This window comes from Cyanistes caeruleus, chromosome 7 (assembly GCF_971803275.1).
Source record: "Cyanistes caeruleus chromosome 7, bCyaCae1.hap1.1, whole genome shotgun sequence".
In the NCBI taxonomy this organism is placed as follows: Eukaryota; Metazoa; Chordata; class Aves; order Passeriformes; family Paridae; genus Cyanistes; species Cyanistes caeruleus.
The window spans coordinates 28275506-28297331 of NC_141707.1; the positions used below are offsets into that span (position 1 = coordinate 28275506).

Below are 21826 nucleotides of genomic sequence, written 5' to 3' on the forward strand. Positions count from 1 at the left end.
TTAAAACAGGTAGGACATAAGTGGGAAAAATATTTTCCTACTTGGGAGTCAATTTATCTCTGTGAAGCTATCTTCTATCTACAGGAGCTTTAAGATCTATGTATTTATGTAAACTGAGACAGTTTTTTTGTTCACATTTCAGAATCCATTATTCATCAAGCATTAATAGTCAGAGTAAGCAGAATCTGATGTAATGAAATTCACAGATGAACATTTTTTAAGACTGACTTTGTCTTTCAGTTCAGCTAACTTTTTCATTGACTCCTTAATCCTTAAATCAAGAAGTGTAATCAGTTATACATACAGGTAGGTGGCAAAATTTAACAAAACTGACATATCAAGACTTTTTGATCAAAGGAGCTTGGAAAAATAAACTGTATGGCTAATGAAGAAAGATGCATCAATTTATTCTTCTACTTTACTAACATTATTAGTAGGGAGTATTTCTCATTATACAAGGCAAGAAAGTCTAAATTATGAAATGCAATCAAGGTTACCTTGTAGAATGTAGGGGACTCATTAAAATGAGTTTTAGAATCACTTGGCAAAATTAATTCATGTTTATTTTTCTTCTAAGCTTAGACTGCTGAACTGTAAATTCATGAAAAAAGGAAAATAAAAGTAGGAAGAGCAACTCCATTCTCATGATACCAACAATTAAGACATGACGAATTTGACCAATACCCAGAGGTACTCATTAGAAAAGCACAATCCTAGTACATTTAAAGATTCATCCTACAAAAATGTACACATTCATTTTAGGCCTCATATTACTGTCTGCACATTTACACTTTCTTTTCTGTTCAGCTGATTTTCTTGCAGAAGTTGATTGCTGCAGCCAGTGAAACAGTTCTATGCTATATTATTGGGAAATTACTCAGTAAAGCTTGGAATAGTGATGTTAATTGAATAAAAGGGCGATTTGTCTAAGAGTAGAAATAGATATTATACAGAAGTGCTGAATCTAATTTTAAAAGTGCCCATTCTGGAAAAAAAAATATTTTAGATAAAGATAAATTTTTCAGGCCAATAGCAAATAATGGTGTTCATTAATCAAAAACAATCTGTGTCAGTTTCCTTGGGTGGAAGTTGTTATATACTTAAACATAACAGTGAAATAAGCAATCCTTTGCGTCTATTAAGAATAAGTAATTTTCTGATGTCTTTTTCAGATCTGTTGCGTTGTTATTTGTTTTATTGAGCAATACCAAGCAAACATATGCACATTCAGATTTATGGCATAGACTGGGGAACTGGTAGAAGCACCACAGTTTGAGTCATTTACAACTAAATTAAATAGAGTGCTAAAAAATAGAACAGTCAACATTATAAGAAGCAATCACAGATCGTGAAGGGAGAAGGCTATAAAAAAAACCCCAGTGTCTTTTCCAAAATTGTATTTATTAGGCAGAATTGTGCCACCTTTACCCAAGACGAGTTGATTTTTTTCACTAACTAGTCCCCCAGAAATCCACTGTAGTATTAAGGAAAATTATGTCCTGATTCTTCAAAACTCTTTTCCACAAGCTTAGTTTTTAACACATGAGAAATCAGAGCTTTTCAGCAAAGCTCTTCCAAATCTACAGTACTTCATCAACATCTGCAGAGTTTAGGAATTCTGAAACTTATATTGTATGTCATATCTACCTGTAATGTTGAAGTAAAGCAATACTTCACAAACAATGCCAATCTATCTGAGTTCTTTCCAGAAAGTTTACACCATTAAACCTTGACAGTGCTGGAGGATGTCCTGCACTGAGATTGAGTTTGGCTAGCTTGGGTTGATTATAATTTCGTCTAAGTCTGTAGATTTGCTGCACAATCTTCACTTCTGTAATCATGGTACTACAATTTTTTCAAAGCATTATCAATTCTCCACCACCTCAAAATGAAATAATTTCCCTTCTGTGGTGAAGCCCCAGACCAAATCAATGACATTAAGCAAGGATTTAAAATGATCCCATCACTTTATGGTAACATAAGTCAGTAGGGTTCTACTTTAATATTTCTAAACTAAGAAGTCCATTAATAAGAAGTGCTACTAACTCTTCATTATGTTCTTACACTGTTCCTAGCAACACATTATTTAGTATAAAAGGTTGTCAAAAGCCTACTGCACAATTAAAATATTCTTTTCCATGCATTTTTTTCTATTTATAATGGGGAAAAAATCCACTGTAAGAAAAATGTTTTAATGTTGTCTTTGAACTCCTTGCTATGGTTTTTAAGAAGAGTATGTGTGAAAAAATATTCCAAACCAAGCAAAACAAACAAGTCCCAAGTGAATGAATTCATCAATGGTGGAACAGTGACCAGTTTCTTTCCAGTGATTTCTTTCTGCACTGCTTAAGCTGCCTTAGGAAGGCTTTAATTTTGATAACAAAATCTTCAAAAAAGGCAATTTTTTGATTGCATTTCCTGCAGAGGACAAGATGACAGTAATATCATTGTCTAGAAGCCTCTGGAAACAGCTGTGATACTTACACCACTGCTTTTAACATATTTTAATACAGTATTATATTAAAAATAACATCCATATTATAATAATATGAATAATAGAATGATAATAAGATATAATTGTAATGATTTCAAAAAATAATATAAAATAACTGAGCAGGCAGACCAAATTTTGTATCAAACCAAGTACTCCTTTATACTGTCAGGCACAGACTATAGAAGGTATGGCTGGTACTGTCTCCTGAAAGGAAAGAATAAGGGGCATCATCTTCTGTGGATTCTCTATTCAGCAGCTGGGTGTGTGCATCCAACAAGCCAAGTAAGACTCTGGAAACCCTGACATGTGCAACAATACTGCAAAACATGGACCAGAGCTCAGTCTGTGGACTTAGTTTGCCTCTATACAGGCAGAAAGTCTTAGTACTGACTTTTATGTTTATTCAGCGTGAGTTAAAACAAAGCCATGCGTTTTTAGAAGTATTATATTTAAAATATTTGTCAAGATTTGTCTGCATGATTTGTCAGTTTGTTCTCGCTAAGGCAACAAACAAAAATCTAATTATGGAAACACAGCAAGTTAAATTTGATCCTGTGTTAAACTCCTGTGCTATATAAACCTGAAGTCTGGCACAGCACTTACCCCTAAGACAGTCAAGGTTTTTGGGGGTACCCAAGTTGTTGAAACAGATCAGTTTAAGGTCTTTTTCACTACCACTTCATGTCAATTTATTTGCATTTGTCTTTTGAAACACTGTAAGCATGTTGTATACAAACAACATTGTCCTCATGCTCATTTTGTCCTCCAAATTCAAACCAAGTTAAGCAGAACTGAATTTGTAAAATCTTACATCTATAAGTTTTACTAGTGAAAATGTAAATTAATGTAAACTAATTTACATCTATGCTGTTTTCTCTTAAAAGGAAAGATTCACATACCAAGAGGTAGTGAAAATTAGGAAAATACTGATTGTAGAATTACACAGAACAATCAAAGCCAATTCTTTGAAACCTCACTAAAAACCATAAAATATGTTTGCACTAACCACCTCAACAGTATCAAATCCTGCAAATAGCTCACCTTGAACGATACATGAATACATTGAATAATGTATGGAAAAAGCAGTTAGCAGATTTTTTTTTTATACATGTCTGTATATATATCTGTATATATACACACACCTATGAGGCAATTTCAATGTGAGTAACTGAATTCAGAGCCAAGCCAGAGTACAAATTATCATCTCAGATACTCATTTTTTAAAAGGCTCTTGAATAAATGGAGAAAGCAGTGAGAAGGGAAAACTGACTCAATATTTTTGCAAGGGTTTACCATGATCTAGTTTGCTCTCACTTAATTTTTTTCCATCATAAGATTTTACAGCCTTTTCTACTGGAATTCTTAACATTCAATTGACATAAAACCAAATTCTTCCCATTTGACCTTTCAACAGGGAGAAAAAAATACAGTTTTGATAAATCAAATAAGTATTTAAAATACTTTTGGACAAAAAAGGACAAATTGGAGAAATATTCTGTACTTAGTTGAACACACATAATTAATACCTTTTTAGAGGCTGTTTGTTCACTGAAGAAGTCTGTGGTATTAATGACTCAGAATCTGTATTGGTTTAAGCAACAACTTCCACCACTGGGAGAATAAACTGATAAAGCTGGGTGAGCTCAGGCTGTGCTGCATTAGGCACAACATGCTGCCCCTTCTTTGAAGGGGATGCTGAGATTTAACAGGGAAAATGCTGCTCTTTGGTTTACAACCCTCAGAGAGGGTCTCGTGGCTCTGGCCCCCCATGTGGGAGCAACACCCACACCCTGAGATGTCAGGCTCTCTGCACCACACAAACAACCCTGCTTTTGAGTCAAGATCAGGTTACCCTGGGGAGAACATATGTAGTATCAACCAGAAAAAATGAAACTCCCCAATGACATGGTTCCTCTGAACATTATTTACTCAGTGAACCACCAAGTTACCCAGTTGGTTTTGTACCAAACTACTCTGCTTCCATGGGGACACAGACCAGTTTTATACCTGTCATCTTTTTCAGTACAGACATAATGACTATCTAATACTTCCTTTACTTAAAACCTTCCCCATGACAATCATATGAGATTTACAGTCCTTTGTCTCTCTTATAACCCACGTATCACTGCCCTAATTTTCAGAGATGACAAACATGGTTGTGCTGGAAATCACAGGTGGCCAAACACTGCTCCAAGACAGTCACTTTTTGTATTATGTACCAACTGTACCAGCCAACATTACTAAGAATCTGACTGAATTTGATTAAAATTTCTGGTCAGGTTCTGTCATTATTCAAATCAGCTATCCAAAACTGAAATAGTCCTGCTAATGCCAGTGGAGCTACCCAAAGGGCAAGATCCCAAAGTTTCCTCCTCATTCTAAAATTATTTTAAGTGTGGTTAGGAAAAAGGGGGGAAAGCCACTACTTTGCTAACATTTTATTTCTTATATAGCTTTGCTGCAAAGGTTCACAGCTTTCACGAAGTCCCAGGCTGAAGTAATTGCTTTTAAAAAAACAAAGAAAAAAACCACATAATAGCATTTGTCTGCCTCTCTTAAGCAGAGAAGCTGCTCTCCCCCTGAAGCAGCTGTTATCACAGTGTGCTCTGTTCTTCTGGAGTTGTTAAAATGTTCTCATAGATGAGAACAGGCAGAAAGAAAGTAAATAAACATGGACCTTTGCTTCTTCTACATTTAACAGGAGCCTAATGAGCTGAACTGCTGAGCTGCAATGACAGAGTTAATGCCACTGCACACTTAAGAGTGCCTCAGCAAAAGCACCATCATCATCAAACCTTTGAGAGACAGATTTGAGGATGAGCATAAGGATTTCAAACCCAACACTTCTAGATGCTGAGGAACATTAATTCTACATCCAAACTAAAATTTCATGCCTCGTGAATGTCCCAGCTGGAGGCCTAAGAAGGGTGAAAATATTATGAGTACTTGCATTCTCCTCTGTCAGCCCAGGCTGGGTTGTTCTCTCAATAAATTTTTGGCCAAGTGACAAGTTTCCTGAAAGGTCCAAGTGGGACACCAACCAACAACAGAAACTATGTGAACAGCTGAAGGCATGCAGGTTGGGAAGGACAAGCAACAACAAACAAACAACCCAAAGAAGACTTTAGCTTTTAGGGACAAATAACAAAACAGGAAATGACAGCTTTGAATCCTCAGCAGTTTTGCTGAAGAGGAACTGGGTATCATACCCTGCTGCAACAAAAAAATTGTCTCATTTCCTTTATTTTCTGCATTCCAGCTCACCTTCACTTTAAAATTGTCCCTCTTGCATTCAACTCCTTTTTCTCTTTCACATTCCCCTTTTTTTTCCCATTTTCTCCGTTTAGCCAAAATCCTCCAGGTAAATTCCGATAAACAAGCCTGACAATACCTTAACAGATGAGCCTATGACATTGATGCATGTCCTGCCACATCCTCACTCTGTACTGGGACCAGAAACCCATCAATGCTCTGAATTCAATTGCAAGTGAATAATGACCATGGATAAGCCACAGTGGGCTCCAACACAACCCTGTCTGGCCCAGAGGAACAGCTCCTGCCCAGCGGATGTCTGGATTGTTTTCCCCTATGTCATAGCATAGCCAGTAGGAATAAAGGCAATAAGATGAACCCATCATTTCTTGCCCTCACACTGCTCAAACAACTCTTCCATGTTCTTCTATCCTCATCACCAGTATCCTCTCACCTCATTCCATTTCCACTGGAATGCCACCTCATGGGGTGGCTCAACACAGTGCCCAGGAAATGGTCTTTCATTCTTAATCTGTTCTTCTGCAGGAGTATAAAAATAGTTATGAGTTATGAGAATAAACAGTAGTGAGTGCTGAATTAACAGATTAACAAAGAGAAAATAAACCAGATTATGTAATTCCAGTTCTTGTGAAAGTGCTATGGGACACTGAATGATCATGTGTGATTTTGGGGCTCTCTGCACCTGCAGCAGACCAACACTCCTCTAGGGCCTGATGAAGACAAGAGGAGTGACATTTGCAGCCACCCTGCAGTCAGACAGTAACACAGCCCACTCTCTCTGTGTCCTGCTGAAGTCTTATCCACATTATCTTATCAGATAACTGGTAGAGGACATGGAATGGAGGAAAGCATGGAAGAGATGAGTGAGTTTATAAGTTTAGACACACCATATGCTCTTCAGAGTTTCCTTTTTAAAGCATTTCATAATGGATGTAAAAGGGCCACAGGGAAAGGAGAGAGCACTGAACTAATGCACCTTATAAAATACTGCAAGGTGAGAGTAGTAGTTTATCACAGCAGTTTTTGTTCTTAAATGCTATTTAAGTTTTCATAGATGAAAGCACTTTCAGAGGCTAGAAATAAGATTGCAGAGGACAAAGGGGAATAGTTGAAGCATCAATGACTAGGAATGGTACATCAAACTATAAACCAATCATTTCACCACAAGAAAACTTGGTGTTCAAGTATTATTCATGGAAATATTGAAGTGAGAAAACTTTTAAAGAACAGTAAAACTACATTATAAGCAACTGTCCCAGGAAAGACTTCTAGGAAGAAACACTATGTAGCTCATTCATTTACTATTATTTTCCAGAAATAGTAATGGACAGATCCAGTAACCAGTATAGAAGTATCCAGCTCCAGTGAAATCAGGGTAGCTGTGCTGATTTGCACTCACTGAGCATCAGGCTGCTCCCAGAATGACAGAACAGCTGAGGCTGGAGAGGACCTCTGGAGACAGTTTAGTCCAGCCTCCTGCTTCTAACTGTTGTGAGACAGATTCAGGATGTAAGAATTCCTTAGAAAAACTCTGTGCCTGTTAGTGAGTCAGGCAAAAGCACCATTTGCAGGTATGCAGCAATATATATATGCATCTGCAGATATACAGGCCTGAAGGATATGTTTTTAAAGGGGGTAAAAGAAAAAAAAAAATAGTTATATGTATGATCCATTTACTCTTGAATTATCTATTCATTGTGACAGCTCAAACCCTTGGGATTGGGCATGGATGAAGAATAATGGCCTTAAATGCAGCACATTGCACCTTGTGCACGCCACGTAGTGCAACAATGGAGTCCCCAGCTCTCACAGCTGCCAGGCTCAGGTGCTCTCACCTGCCCACCAGCCTGAGCCTTTCACCAAGAAAGCCCAAAAGACCCCAGGGCTACAGCCTGGTTGGCCTAATAGTGGCCAAAGTCAGGGTATAACTCAGAGCACGTTGCTCATTTATGAACACAAGCCAGCCAGAGTAAAGTTGAATTGAATTAATCAAGGATTAACTCAATTCTTACTAGAAATCATGGACAAGTGGCTGCATTATGTCCACAATGAGATGCAACTGGATAATCTAGAAAAAGAAAATAGATAAAATGGGGACATTTGGGACATTTAATAGGAGACTGGATGAGTTACAGAAAAACACGCTGTGGAAAGCAATCTTTTCTTGGTCCTTTGGGAGAAACTACATACACTAATAAGAGCACTTCCCCACTCCTTTATTTTGAAAAGTGTCTGAATAAAAATGGAATTACCTTACTCAACAGAACTGTTTCCTGTATATGCAGTTTTAACTACCAGCACTAATAATGAGAAAAGGATCATTATTATCATTTTTTTTTTTAACCCTGCTCACATTGCACCAATACAGTCACTAGTGTTTCAAAAGGACTGTCTTCAGATTTGACAACCTGCCACAAAAGACAGATTAATTTTGTTCCCATTGCACTTGCAGTGGAAGCTTCTAGGAATAATAAAATCAAGATTCAGGTATAGAGAATCTTTATTAGCCCTATTGATTCATGAAGCAACTAGAACACACCTTGTCCTTCAGCTCCCAGGTTAATACAGCACAGCTGACAGCTAGAGAATAACATCTATTTACATGGGGTGAATCCAAGCAGAAAGTCATTAGGACAATGTCATTTCCACTGTGCCTTTCTGGAGTGCAACCACTGGCTGGTTCCTGTAAGTGGCTGATAATAACTACTGAATTTCATGGCTCAGATTGATCTTAAAGAAATCAGAAAATATCATCAGTAATATGCTGAATATCTGTACTGGAGTAAAATAGAAAAAGAGTCTTAACAAAACATAAATTAGAAGAGATAATAACATATTGCTAATCACTTAAAGCTGCAATCCCTAATTAAATAAATTAGAGGATTTTCTTAAAACTGATAGTAGCACTCTAAGATATTATATGATGATGGAGTTTCTGTTTTGAAAAGACACCTTTGGAAAATTAGATTACCTCTCAAGTGCTTTATCTCAAGTTTCCTGTAATATTACCTGGGTAAATGAGCATCTTGGGTAAGAGGGAAGCCCAGTATCTCCCCCCATGCAGTTGTAGATAAAAAGCCCTAAGTTTGGGGGCTTATTTCTTTTGCTTTCATTTTGGATTTTTGTTTGGTTTTTTGTTTGGTTTTGCTTTTAATGGCAAAGAAGCTGTAAAGTCCCTGGCAAGAGCATGCAATATATCCATTGTCTTCTACGAGACAGGCATTGTAAGCAACCCAAAAAAAATCACACCAACACCCAGAAGAGAGCTTAGAGAATAATGTAAGCACATTTCTGAACCTTACACCAATTATGAGCCAGCAAGGCAGCTTGGCCAGAGTATACACTGCACTCTGAGCCTCTCCTCCTACCCTTTTGTCACATCTCTACTGAATTGAAATCTCACAGGGCCAGTTGAACTGGATTACTTATTTCCTGTTCTCAAAGCATGTTAGTTGGCAAAAGACAACTCTGAGTTGTACTTCCTATGATCAAAAAGTCCAGCACAGCAGTGCAGAAAGTCTGGTTTTAACCTTTCTAAAAAAAACACCAACAAAAAACCAACCAAACAACCAAGCAAAAAAAGTGAACAAAAAACCTCCCAATAAGTTGTCCAACTGCATTCCAGTATCTCTGAGGGGCATTACTGCAACTCATTAAACTTCTTTATAGTCTGATGTGTTACAACACATTGCAGAGCAATGGTAAATAAATAACTGCTGATTTGACACTGCCTTCAACTGCAGAGCAATTCTGCTTTCCTCAATGTTACAATTAATGTCAGCAGTTAATGCCTTAAGTGGTGGAATCGGAAACTCAGCTACGATAAACACATGCAGTCAGATTCCAACTTAAGGATATACCCAAACTGCAGCATGGCGTTAGTTCAGCTGTCCCTGTCTCAGGCTGCAATTACAGTTCTGTTGGTCAGAGCAGCAGGGGCACCATTTGTCATCCTAAGGAAGGCTGGAGTGCTGTGAAATTGGGCACTTTGGAAAAATGCAGCTGTAGCAGAACATATGTATAGGCAAGACCATGAAATGAACTGGCTCCAAGCCAGCACGTAAAGAGAAAAACAAGAGAATGTAAATGAAAAAAAATTATAAAACACTGTACTCAGAAGATGCTTCTATTGATATATCCTGACCAGCCTCAAAGGTCAGGATGACAACAATCTGTCTTCTCTGTGGGACTGCTTAATCAATTTGCAGCTCTCTTTTCTTCACCCTGTTAGCAACAGGTTTACATCTTTCAAATAGATCTTCTATTTTTGGCTACTTAATTGGTCTCAGGTTCCTGTGTATTTCTCTATACAGCTATAACAAACATGGGTGTGTATTTACATTCCTGCACAGACTCTAGTGGATAGAATATGAACTGTTCAGCTCTGTTCTGTAGTTCTACTGTCACTAACAGAGATTATTATGCAGCTGAAGACAGTTTTCTGCTCCTGGAGCTGAAGGAGGAACTGAGCTGTACTTTAGCTCTGCAGTGAATACTGGAATGGGCAGAGGCTGCAGAAGAATGACAATCATGCAATCTCAAGAAGCCCTAATCCTTCCTTCCCCTCTTTCCCAGAGCTGAACAGGCCTATGTGTCTTCTGTATATAATGGTGAGAGAAAAATCCCACATTGGAGCCATTCCATCTATCTACCAGCGTCACTAAGTAAGAATCGAGAACTTTACATACAAAAAAACTCTCTTCCATAGGTTTTTCATCACAGCTGATGAGACAAACCCTTCTGTGGACTGCATCAATGCCACTAATCAGAAGTCAGTAAGATCATCACATCCATCACCATCTTTCCTTCCAGCAGTAAGGCTCCTTAATTGGGTGTACTTTCCTCTAGCCAAGTATAACTTACTAGAAATCCTGCAAACCATTGACTTGAAGAGATGCAGGCATCTCTATCAGGTTGTGGTGTTTGGGTGGAAACAACTCAATCGAAGCAGGTAAGTTTTCCTCTCATACTGGTGTAGGATTTTGACCAGGTACACATGAATACATTAGAGTTCTCCAAACACTGTGCAAGAAGTTACAGGGATCAATCATTTCCATTTAACTGTCTACATCATTTACCTGCTTTATTTTCAAATATGGAGCCATAGGGGGACAGGCATCAGGGGAAATGAAGTCATGAACAAGATCAGACCCAAGCCTCATATTTAAAATATAAATTTCTGAGGAGCAAACTTCTTATAAAAATATATGAGAGGCCCTCCCTCCAACCTCTTCTCTCTATATATATACTTCATGCACATGTACACCTCCATAATGGAAGTTTTTTCTATGCAGATTTATGTTAGGAAATTAATAAATACAAGTTATACATGTATGGCTGTAACACACTTCAAAGATTTTCTCCCATCTGAAGAGCAGAACAAATGCAAAGGCAAATATTACCCTGATGCACGCTTCATTACAAACAGACTGCAGCAACAATCAGCAATAAGCCATCTCCTGCAAAGAAAAGGGACAGCTTCCCTCCCCTAATCTCAGTGCTATTTTTCTTCCCTCTGTCAAACAGCATTTAGCAATGTTGATGTTGTGCCATGTATTTTCTTCCACCCACAGGCAACGGGCCAAGGTAAGGTGCATTTGCCCAGAGGTTTAGGTAAGAGGTATTTGTATGATGCTGTACATTCAGAGATACAGAAAACTGGTGAGTATAAAGGAAACCATTCCTAGCACAGAAAGAAATGCATTTGTCTGAATTTAGGTTTCTTTTCTCTTCCACACTGTGAGTAAAAATTTTAACCATAAAGCTTTGCTTTTAAATGGAATACATAAATGACTCCCAAACAGCTGTCCTACTTAACACTACTATGTAAACATCTGTTCACATTCCTGCATGCAAATAAGAACATCAGCTTGCAAGTCTCTTCGACTCAGATTAGTCTTTATCAAGTCCTCACAGAAAACACGGGGGTGGAGGCCAATGACTGTATGAATTGGGAGGAAAGGAAAATCTTGAGCTTTTTTTAGAGAGTTGATCCTTGGAGAAAAGATGGATGATGGAAAATACAAAAAAACTAAGTACATGCAAAAACCAAACATTTTTCAGTGTGTTTGCCTTAATGGAAGTTTCCATTCCTATCTCTTTGTGGTGGTTTCCTACTTCATCACATTTTTTAACAGCTTGTTTTAATTATAAAATTAATTGGACTCAGTGTCAAATTTTTATCCCTCTTTATTCAAACCACAATTTCAAAGTTCCAGGGTCCCAGACCTTCTCCTGCTGAGCTAAATGGGATTCTTGACATTGAGGTGAATGGAAACAGGACTGGGAAGGCTGTACGCCTCATTAGATACACGATTCCACAGCACCCTCTAAAATTCTGCTGAACTCTCCCTTTCAAGCAAATAAAGCTGGTAAACTCAGAGGCCATGAAATGTCACTATTACATTTCAACACTTAAACTGAGGTACCTGATGAATTAGCCATCTTCTTGCCAGCATCTTAGAAAACTGCAGCCCCTGAGGGATTTCCTCTGGCCATTACCACTTATTGCAAAGTCAAAGAGAGAAAGCTAAGGTTATTGTTTTGCCTGTGGAATCAAAATATGCTGAGAGAGCATGTTAGTCCCCAGACTTAGAGGTTTATTGCATTTCTAATTCACACCTAAGGTCACCATATGTCAAATGAGTATGCATTCTGCTACCATGGCTACTGCCATAATTTTAATTCTAATGCTAAATAGTTCTAGATTGGAACAATACTGACTTGGAAACAGTGTTATTTAGTGCTTATAGCAGAAGACTGGTCTTCTGAGTAACGATGGAAAATTAAATGTTCTGGTTCTACCCTTGCATTTGTCAGACTCTCCAAAATCACACAAGTAATTTAATCACTCTGAACTTTCGTTTCCATATCAGAAAGTCAAAGAAATAAAAGGCCTGAACAACAAGAGTATACCAAGATAGTACAGCAACAACTGCATCTTCTCCATTGAGAAAAGCTAATAAATTAATCAGCCTTTGATCAAATTTCATTCAGCATTTAAAAATGCAATATGAGGTTTGAAATCTGTTACTTGTGTCCTGACAGCATCGCACCATGGTGGAGATGCCTCCCTTTGCATAATACATTAATGTGAATTTGACCACACAATTGTCATTCCTTGTCATTTAAGCAGTCTTACAGTTAAGCAGCCATAATTGTCCTTTGGGTGTTATCTTAAATACATTAAAAAAGAAATTGAATGCTTTCACCACATTATAGCTGGGACACTTTTTCAAAGCTAATTTCTATGTCTGTGAATTATTCATAATACACTTCAAACAGGCTCTTCCGGATAAGGTAATTGACCTTGTCTGCATGAAGCACCTACTACCTTGCCTTGGGATAATTTAATCTACGATGTGGTCCATTATTCAAAGGTAATGTCTTTTCATTAGGTTAGGCAATATATTATCACTCAACTAGTCACCTAATTCTGCATTTAGCGTATTCAAGTTTTCACTTTTTTTTTTTTTTCATAGGTTACACTCATCATAGCAATATCTCACATTTAAGTAGCATGGTGTAACAGTAAGACAGCATTCTCTTGATAAATGGAAGCAAGACTATGAGGACTCTAATTTCAAGATTTACTTGTGCATTTTAAACCTCAGTTGGCTTTGTGTTTTCCATGGGTGAAAGCAGCAAAGGGTATCTATTCAGCAAGAATTAGTGTAAGGTCAAAACACAAGTAGAACTAATACACCAGGTGGCAGAAGCTATGTAAATTCATGCACTGTTCAATGGAAACACTTGTGTGGTGATGAAACATATGCTAAATCACATGTATGACACATATATAACACTTCCACAGTTTTCTTTTGCTGTGTAGAAAAACCCCTGGTTGGTCTGTCATGCAAGGATGCAATCAGCAATGCTGGCTGTAGCTCAGGCTGGCTCTGAACCATTGCAGCCTTCTCTGTAACAGACCATTATTAGGACCCAATTCCCTGCTACATATTCCCTCGAAAGACCTTGCTCAGTGAAGACCAAAGTAACTGATTATGTTTTGCATATGCATGGAGTGAAATCTCTGAGAGAGAAAGCTGAACAGTTGAGCACCCAGCTCTCTTTTGTGCTCCAACTACTTTAAACCACTTTAGCAGAATAAAGCAGTTCTGAATCTATTTTAGTCAGTCACTGATAAAGTCCTCCTGCATGAGTAAACTCTTGAGTGGCACAGAGATCTGGAGGAGCTCCTGCATCAATCCCACTCCTGGCTCCAGGAAATGGCCAGAGATGGTATTCTAATTTATATTGTACCACTCCAGTAACCAGGATTAAAGATGCCTCTCCACTCCTCTCTACTTCAATATTGCAGGATACATCTCTTTAAGAACAGAGTGTTGGCTTTTTCAGTCTATCAGTGCTGAAGTGTTTAGATGCTGATTGTAAATACTGCATTAACAAGCTATGGATTAACTTGTTAGCTCCTCTAAATATCTTAACTTTAAAACTGTTTCTGTTTTTTAGTTTGTTTTATATTAAAGTCAAATTGAATGAAAGATGTAAAAACTAAGGAGTTAATCCACCATTTTACTTGCTTAAATCAGTATAAATATACTGAATCCAATGGATCTGATCCTGCATATCTTTGAGCTTTGCAATTTTTTTAGTTGAATCATTCGTTACTGTAGTTTCTCTCAAGCTGTCTATTAATAGAATATTATGATTATGTTAGCTATTCAAAGCTTTTTAATCATGTTATATAAACACAGTTCAGTCTATGAATTGTTTATCCTGATTAGATATTGTTTGAGTGTTCACTTAAAATTATGAAGCATTGCTTCAGAGCAGAAAGAAAGGCAAGGGCGTCAAAGATTTCAAGGTGCTAGACTGAACATTTACTCTGAAGGTCATTGGCTGAATTCCTATTTGCATGAATATTCAGGAACAATTGTTCATGCCTTATAAAATTTCTGCAAAGACAAAAATCTCAGTGTCGTTGTCCAGAATGATATAAAAAAAGAAGAATTATGAAAATTATCAAAATAAAACTGAAATTCTGGTAGAACAGGAGTGAAATAGGTCATATTTACAATTTTCCATCAGCTAAAACAAACCAGCCAAGGGAAGTGTTGCTCCAAGCAAGATTACCTGCAACTGGCCTGACTGCTAGATCATATTTCACATCGGTCGAGTGCCTTCCGTTGTGTAACCACAGTTGTGCACATTGGTGGCTCCTGCCGCTATAATATGGTTATGTTTACCCATTAGTTTCTGCTTTTGTGCCACAACCCAGCAACTGTGATATTACAATTGTTCTAATGGTCTGTTTCACTTTGTTCATTTACCTATTAATTTTGGCAATGGCATATTTCATGGAACATAAATTTCATCCTCTGAAAACACGACAACCTGTAGTACAATATGGTCAGGCAGATTCTGGAGCTTTGTATGGAAGTAAAATGAACTGCCCGGGGTGGCATTTTGGAAAGAACATACCTCCCTCTGGAGGCATTGCTCGTGTCTAAGGTGATTACTTCAGCTCTAACAGGATGTAATTATTCACTCAGTAAAATTCTGACTCTATTAAGTAGATACTTCTAATGTTCTGCAGATTGGCTAGTGGTGCTAGAATGTCCCACACAGGTAGTAAACAAACTGCAACACGATCTCTTTGTCTGAATCCAGAACATAAGTGTGCACTGAGAAGGAAGTGACCTAGAAAGCTGCCAGTGCTTTGAACATGGAGGCTCTGGGAAACAGGACCCCAAAGCAGGACCTAAAAAATGCTCACTGCAGGAGAACCTTTCCCTGTTCGACGGCAGATATTAGAGCAGCAAATCAAATGGATCAAACTGACTGCACTGCCAGAGAAAAAGCCAAAGGAAGCTGATATAGAGCCTACTTTAGAAGACAACTTGTCCTAGAATCCCATCCTCTGCTGTTGCCTTAGCATTCAGTCATACAGATTTCTCTCTGAGAAACAGCACCTAAACTTCTGCCACACCCCAAGTTTCTGGATAAAATATGAGACTTTGAAATCATAGTGACAAATGGGAGGCAAACAAGTGCTAATGTACATAAAACCTTTAGCTCAAAGGAGAAAAGAGTAACTAACATTTCTTTGTCTTGTACCAAGCCTGACAATATCCATGTGGTCCAAAAAATGAATTACAGCCAAATTTCTCTCTTCTTTTTCCTCATCCTTAAAAGGAAGAAAGATTTACACATATCTACATAAATATAAAAACACATACTTTTTCAAAAAGAGAGAACTCTATCTGTATGAATACATAACAATTTATATCCTCTACTGACAATTTGAATCATCAGATGAAGGAAAAGTTAGTATTGAAAACCAGCACATCATGAAATTGATGTTACTCTTTTTTCAAAATCACTTTTCAGATCTCTGGTCATTTTTTAAAACAGCCCATCATAGGCTTGGAGTCATCAGTAAAACAAACCTGTCAGACCTGAACTAGGTTCAGTAACACGGAACTGAGAAAAAGAACAGCCAGGAACTGTTATCTTTTCCTTCCCACCAACAAATGTTACTATGAACATTTTGATCACATTGAACGAGACAGCCTGAACAAAGCTGATTGCAGCCTAAACTACTGGGAGCACTTTTCATGTGCTATTAGTGTTAATATACTGAAATCACTACATGTTTTAAATTAGACATGTCACTTTAAACTTTTTGGGGAAATGGAAGATTTAAGGAAAAGGGGGACATGCAACTAAGCATCATGGATGAACAAAAAGTCAGCACATGAAGACAGGACTGAATCTAGCACGACAGAAATGCTCCAAAGATCTATGAAAAAACAGTGGGTAGTGATGAAGTTCCTTTGAGTTTAGGATTAATATTTGGTTTGAGGTTTTGTTCCTGTCCTGGAAGGGCGAGAAAATATGTAGATCTGCATCTCAAGTTAGCCCAAATTAAGATTTCCTTCTAACACTAGGACCCATGGAGTAGGTCTCTATTGATTCTAGCAGGCTTTATGTATTAATCACAACCTGGATTTCTAGAGAAATTAGATATATTGAAACACTCTACAAGAATTTTTGTGCACACCCATGTCAATTGTTCAAGTAACTCAGGAACCCACTAGTCAATTTCAAGAACATCTGACAGAGAAATACATTCCTACAGGTTCCATGTACTGCCTAAGCAGAAAACAGGCACTACTATTACGAGAGATCCTCCTAGTACTCAGCCTAAGTGAAGGTTGCAATATATTTTCATTCCTCTGTGTGTATAAAAAAATCCATACAGAAACAACACTAAACCATAAAACCAAAGGGGAAATAGCAACATTTATTACTCCACTGGTTACAGTGCAAAAACACAGCTTTCTCCCCTTAGCTGGCAGGATACACCAAAAATCCCATTATAACCCAGCTGAATAGATCACCATTACCTGATTGGCATTTTGGTAGGTCCATAAAAATTCACGGGATCACATCTTCCTGCTAAATCACCATTAACTGTGGTGACACAAAAGCCAATGCACCTCTAAGGAACATGTTCATTCTTCCTCTGGTAGCATAAGGGCAAGGCACAAGAGGTACCTACAGAAAGCTCACACTTGGAGTGAAAGACATCAGAGGTGTTCAGCTGAGAGGAAACACTTGTATGGTTCTTTTTTTGTGGCTACAAGAACCTGGCCATTGGTTTTAGAGGGGTACATTCAAATTGATCTAATGGCCTATTCCAATTTCAGGCTTAACTGGTGTTAATTGCAGCCTGATGCCTCAGTTTTCTTCTCTGCTAAAGAAGAAAGCTACCTTCAGAAGAGAACTGCAGAGATTAATTGGTTAACCTTTTTAAATATTAATGTTTAAAAAAACACAACAATACAAGAACAAAAAGCCAAAAAACTTTTCTTCTGGGGCTTCTGCTCTTGGGAGTAAAAGAAGAAGGCTCTTGATGTTGTTTTGAGTCCTGGACAACCCAAGAGGGAATACATGCCTTGGCTAAACCAGTCTGAGTCTTTCTCTTGTCAAAAGGACTTGGAAAAGATTCAGGCTCAAAAGCTTTTTCATTTTTGTTCTCAAACTTTTGGGCCAAGCAGATAACAAAAAGCTTTTCTAAAGAAGGTTTTAGAAGGGTTATTTTCATTCAGGTCACCACATCTTTCTAGCTACTCATCAAGTCTCGGTCAGATCTGCTCCTCCTCAGATCATTCCAGGTTGGGGGAAACAATTCAAAATTGCTTTTTGGTGCTTCTTGTGAAGTGGAAGAAGTACACAACTTTTTCCCCCAGTGTCTGAAGACATTTTCTCAAAGTATGCTTGCTTATTCTCTAGATTTTGGGGTGTTCTTTTTACAGAAGGAAGTAAGAGACACTTAGAAGAGCTACTTTTATGCCCCACTTAACAATAGATAGCTCATGTAAGAGTAGTTTAGTGTTTTGCTTAGGGAAAATTTTTGTTCCCTTGTTGTCTGAACACCAAGTAATGTAAAAATGCTGCTTTCAGCTGATTCTCATGGATTCCCTTCTCCTGTCTCTGCGTTTACACTTTCAAACATAAAATAAATTTTCCACAGGCTACCTTTAAACTGCAATGGGGGTAAAACTCCTGGACTTCAGATTTACAAGCAATAAATCTGAGCTCTACCTATTAACCTAATTATTCAGAGCAAAAACCTGTCTTTTTTTACCATAGAGTTTAATTTTCTTTTCTCCTAATTACTTATATGATTAAGTTATGCTACTGATATAGCCTAACACCTCTGTTTTCCTGGACAGGTCAAACCAATCCAAACAAAATCTAAGCACAGGGATTCCATCCTATCTGATTTTCTGCAAGTGCCTTGCTATGCACCTACTTTCTTCCCCAGGTCTAAAACAGGAGTCAAATGAACCCAAACCAAACATGAAACTAAGAGATTACAGACACAAATGCTTTTTTAGCCTCAAAAAGAATGAAAATTACTATTGCCATTTACTATTGCCACTCATGTGGCACGTTGGTAGAAGAGGTTAGATGAGAACTTTTCCAGTGCTATGATTTATATCTTCTGCTCTACAAGATCAGAAAACATCACTCTCTGCACTGGCCTAAATTTGACAGACAAATTAGTTTAATGTCAGTAAGACAATCTGAGTCTAATGGAGCCCAAGATGTTTAAAGTAGGACAGCTGAAAGAAGCAGACAAATGGAAGTGTGATGAGAACACACTCCCTGCTGTGGCTCTAATGAGGGAGAAGGCACACTTTTCTGCTCAGGCAGCAGTCCTGCTTCCTTCCTTAAATGCAGGACAGGTTGCTGTCATAGCTAATGACCCACTAATATAACAAACCATAGTTTAGCTGTTTGTCTCTAATCACCATTATTTATTTATGGTTAACAATATGCTGAGTCCTGAAAATTAAAACAAAAAATAAAAAGAGACTATTACTGCTCATGATTAAGGGAATATTGGCTGGAATAGCTTGAAAGAATTTTGTCCTTCTTCCCTTTTTCAAACTGTGTGTGTGTGAATTGTTTATACAACTGGGTGTCTCAAGCCAGAGGTGTTTAAGATGTGTTTGGTTCTGTCACATGTGTGCCTCATAAAACTATCCATTTCCAAACTCTTATTTGGACTGCAGAATTCCCTGAACTCGACGTTTTGGCATTACTGAGTTATGAGCGCTTACACGATCCCACAGGTTTCACAGGTTGAACAAAAGATATCATTGACTTTACTCCAAGCCAGAATTTCTTTGGGATCAAAATTCCCAAACCAGCAAATTGTAGAGGTCAAGTAAACATCTTGAAGCATCAGTTCACAGCACTGACTTCCTCATAGAACCACCAATAATAGTGTATGCAATGAATTCCAGAATCGAGGCTCAAAATCTGTTGCCTAGATTTACATTTCATTTACCTGTCCTATGTACCTGTATACCTATTAATGTCCCTGGTCAAGCTTTCTGTACACTGGAAAAGATAATTTCCATGTCAGTAGAACACAGTAGATGTATTTAGCTTGGAGTGCAAATACATTCTCTGTGTAAACTGTAAAATGTGTCAAATGAAATGAAATTTGATGAAATAAAATGAGTATAATTCCAAAATTTCGCCTTAGACTCACAAAAATAAATTCATTCAAGGAAAGGAAAGAAACAAAACAAACACACAAAATGAACCAACAGAAATATTCAGTGACAGCAGAAGTATGAAGGATGTATTTGATAGAAGCAAACAGGAGTTAACCACAGCTCTCCCCTCACTACTTCATCAGTCCTCACTTCAGGAAGTGCTTTTTAAAATTCACCTGACACATTGTGTCTACAGCAAACACAGGTAATGATGCTCCAGTGCTCACTGGAGCCATCCCAGGAGAGTCCTGCCCTGCTGGTGCCACTGCAGAATGATGTCAGGTACCATTATCAGCCTGCTCTCTCCTGCAGTGGGTTTCAAGGAGTGAATATGCTTTCCTTCCACTGCGTTAGAAACCATACAGTGTATGCCTGAGCAAGGACTTATTTATTAATGGCAGCAAGTAGCTGCCATTCCTTGCCTGGCAGCTCCAGCACACTGTACCTCCCTGCCAGCCACAGAGGATGCTATAGAGCAAGAGAAAAAAAGGGTCAGAAACTGGAGTAATGGTATTTCCACTACTCACAGGTGTGTGCAGGCTCCATGCCAAGTTACCTCTGCCATGCCACAGCTTTTGTATTCTGCTTAGATTCCTTAGATTTTAATCAGCTGCACACATAAACCAACATAGCATTGTTAAAAATGGCCTCTAAATCTCTGCCCACAAATAAAGGGGGTTTATTGCATTACTGTGGTGAACTCTGTTCCAAAGTCTCCAAATACAACACAAGTTGTCTGAAGTTGTGCTTGTGAGAAGCTGTCACTGCCACTCTGGGGGGAGAGACAAGGTATGGTGATGGAAACACAGATGGCAAGTCAATCATTCTCAAAAAAGGGATCCTAATTACCCAAGAATAATCACAGCACACAATCCACACCTGCCACCTATCCACCGTTCCTTCAACATGAGCCACTTTTTGAGGGCAGACTGCCCTGTTCTATGTTATTTTGTGCAATGAAAAATAGTCTCCTGGTAAAGCAATAACAATTTAAAGTTATTTTGTACAAGAACAAATAGTGCCCTGGTAGTGCATTAACAATTGAAAGTACTAGAATGATAAACTGGAAATTATATTTTAAAGGAATAAAATACTAGTGAGGAAAACCTCATTTGTAAATGACTGCTTGTTATGGGTCATTTTATACCACCTCCTGATACATCTATGTAAAATACTCCATCAGCACCCAGGCTTCAGACTCCTTTCTTCAAAAATATTTACTCTAAAGTGGTGAAACCCTGGTCAAACCAAACCTCCAAAAACTATATGTATTCAGGTGAAAAAATACTAGAGCCAGTGAAAGTCCTAGATGAGTAACTAAAAGCACTATAAAAGCTCTGGATGAGCACAAAACTGTGTTCCACTGCATCCTGTAATACAAGAACTCACTGTACTGAGCAAAACAGTAGTTAAAAAAGCATTAAAAAAATGCAGTTCTGTAAAACAGCAAGTGGGAACTCCTGGAACTTGTTTTCCTAGGAGGCCTCAGGGCAGGCAGCCTAATAAAGTTCAAAAAGTGATTAGACAAGTTTATGAGCAACAGATCCATAGTGGATACTAAAAGGGATTGGCAATAGCATAAACCCTAATGCCCTTATTTGAGCAACTGTGGGTGATGGGGACATCCCATCACTGAGGGATGTGCTAAAGACATCAACTTGTGTACTCACCTTTAGCTGCATCTCTCCAGCAGCCACTACTGAAGGAAGAACCCTGAAGGAGATTTCTTAGCACCTTATGCCCTCACATCACTGGCCTCATCTGGAGCTAAGGAGGGAGCCTGCACAGACAAAGCTCTAGCAACATAGATACAGAAAAATAGAAAAAGTTGACCTGTCTCAGCAATGGAATGAAGTCTAAATGAAGAAATTATAATGTGCTCCCTGCTGTGAGGCAGCACTACATCTTTCCCTCCAACAGAGAGTTATAAAATGCAAATGCAGTGGTTCACCAGTGAGGGCAACCAGCTGCCTGGCAGAAGGGGTCACACTGTGGGACAGCACCGGGTGCAGCTTGG

General features: G+C 38.2%; 1 protein-coding gene across 1 annotated transcript in view; it reads right to left on the reverse strand.

Moving 5' to 3' along the window:
* CNTNAP5 (contactin associated protein family member 5) overlaps positions 1 to 21826 on the reverse strand; it is a 269753-nt gene that overhangs the window by 53253 nt on the left and 194674 nt on the right. The window lies entirely within an intron of this gene.